Source organism: Cyprinodon variegatus, unplaced genomic scaffold (genome assembly GCF_000732505.1).
Source record: "Cyprinodon variegatus isolate N-32 unplaced genomic scaffold, C_variegatus-1.0 Scaffold979, whole genome shotgun sequence".
NCBI classification, from domain to species: domain Eukaryota; kingdom Metazoa; phylum Chordata; class Actinopteri; order Cyprinodontiformes; family Cyprinodontidae; genus Cyprinodon; species Cyprinodon variegatus.
The window spans coordinates 288001-290327 of NW_015151432.1; positions in this window are offsets into that span (position 1 = coordinate 288001).

Genomic DNA, 2327 nt, shown 5'->3' on the forward strand with positions numbered 1-2327 from the left:
AAAACAGAGATTAATGATCTACTTTTTGATCGCTCTGTTATAAAATTCTGTCACAATCCTCAAGATTTTGCACCTTTATAACCTGCGCACTGGAACAGGTTTCCAGCCAATAAGGTTCAGTGTTCTGCACATCTGCTTCCACATCTGAGTCAAACAGCTAAATGAGGAGGATGCACTTCTATTCACCAGAGTCCTGCTAATGACCTGATTATTTGACTCAGGTGTGTGGAAGCAGACACATCTAAAAGGTGCAGTGCAGCTGGAGACAAAAGTTAATTTATTAAGTATATTATATCAGGATCACAGTTTAAGCTAACATTTGATACGTTTAAAGTTTTATGTTGTGGTGACCATGGTTTATCATGAACGTTTTGGATCACCTGCTCACCAGTGTCAAGGGAGTTTGTAGCCACTCAGTATTTTCACTAGCCACAATTTTGTTGTGAAAAAATTGTTTAATATAAAGGTAATGTGCATTAATCTTGATGTCTAATCAGCATCTTGATATGACACACTCGTATGGTGGGATAGATATGTCATAGAGATTTATGGATGCAGACTTTGTGAACAATATTTGAGGGAAACGGTTAAATCCTTTATGTGGAAAAGCTTTTAGATCTTTGAATTAATCTAATAAAAATTGGGAGCAAAACCAAAAGTCTTGCGTTTATATTTTTGTTGAGTTTACATGTTCACTCAAGCAGATTAATGTCAAAACGACCATTTAAAATGTGCAAACATTTCTAGATATTAAAAAAAAATATATTTACAAGAACAATTTAGGTTTTTTTCACTCACAAATTGTAATTTAGGATATCTGTTATTACAGTTCCGACTTAGAGTGTGATTTTAACCTTGTTTTAGTTTTAAAAAAAACAAAACAAAAAGACATTAGCTATGTTTACATGCATCCATGTATGCATGTACTAAACATTTAATCAGATTAAAAAATCTAAGCATGCACAGCATTGTCAAACTTTTTGGCTTCAGAAGGAGATGAAGAAGCTGCCTGTTTCTTAGATCAAACCAGTACTTTGCTGCTCATCCTCAACAAACTGGGCCTCTCACATTTTTTGTTCATCAGTTATTTAGTTGTGTTTGTTTATGTAGCTTTTTCTATTATAGACCTTAGTCACATATTAATATCTATCCTTTGATTTTTGTTGGTAATTTTAGTTAAGAGCTCATCGGTACCGTGTGCTAAAGCTCCTTCACAACAGGGGTAGAGAGCAAGACGGCATGTTTATCCCCACATTACATTTAGAGCCACCAACGACCAGGAGCCAGGGGATGAAGTTTAGGAGAAAACACAACACATAAGCAGTGGGGATCATTTACACCTAAGACCGGAATAGGTGTGTACCTGGATGTGGATCAGAATGGTGATTGGAAGAAAACCACCTCTCTCTTTCAGAATCACATTTATTTCCAATTGGACTGAATCATATTAATCACATAAATTAAACATTTTGATCTGATCAGGCCTTCAATCTGATTTTTTGTTTTTCTGTGTAAACATAGCTAGTAATATAGTTGATTTAACTGTATCTTTTAACAATTTGTCAGCAGTAAGGCTGTAATGGAAAAAGAGCAAAGCTATTGCTGCTGGCAGATGGTTTGTCATGCTCCAGGTTCTTCCAAGTTTACACTGGAGAATTGACAGTCTCAGGTACTTTTGTACAAGGGCGTAACTTTGTTATTAAAGTCGGTGGGGACACTCTCCAAGGATGGCTGCTGCAGCTACAGGACCCGACGGCTTCCGTTAGGTTTTGATATTATTCTAAGAATGAGCGCAAACTCATTCAATGTCTATTTAATGCTTCGCTATTGTTGAGAAGGCAACAGTGACAAAAAACATTAATGATTACAATTACAGGTAGATAGACAGATAACTTTAAGTTCCTCATTTATAAAATGCTCTAAATCATCAGTAACATTAAGAAAAACATCGAGACGAATACTAAGAGCTGATACTGATGTCAACGGTGATATATTGGGCATCCCTGCATATATACGACTTCAAATAGGAAACTATCCATCCATTAAATGTATTAGGAAATATATGATAAAGTGAAAGGTACTAAAACTAACAAAGACTGCAAATTATGATTCCCGGATAGAAGGATGGCTTTTATTCCATCTGTATCATTGATTATTATCCCTCATCACAAGCAGTAAAATCTAATTCAGAGTTTCATCAAACACATATCTTTGACAGGTAAAGTCTTAAACTTGAAGGTTTTATTTCATATCATCGATTAACTGATTTTTTTTACTGTAATTCTGTGTTTTGAATCTTGTAGGTTTCTTATATTTCAATTTTAAGT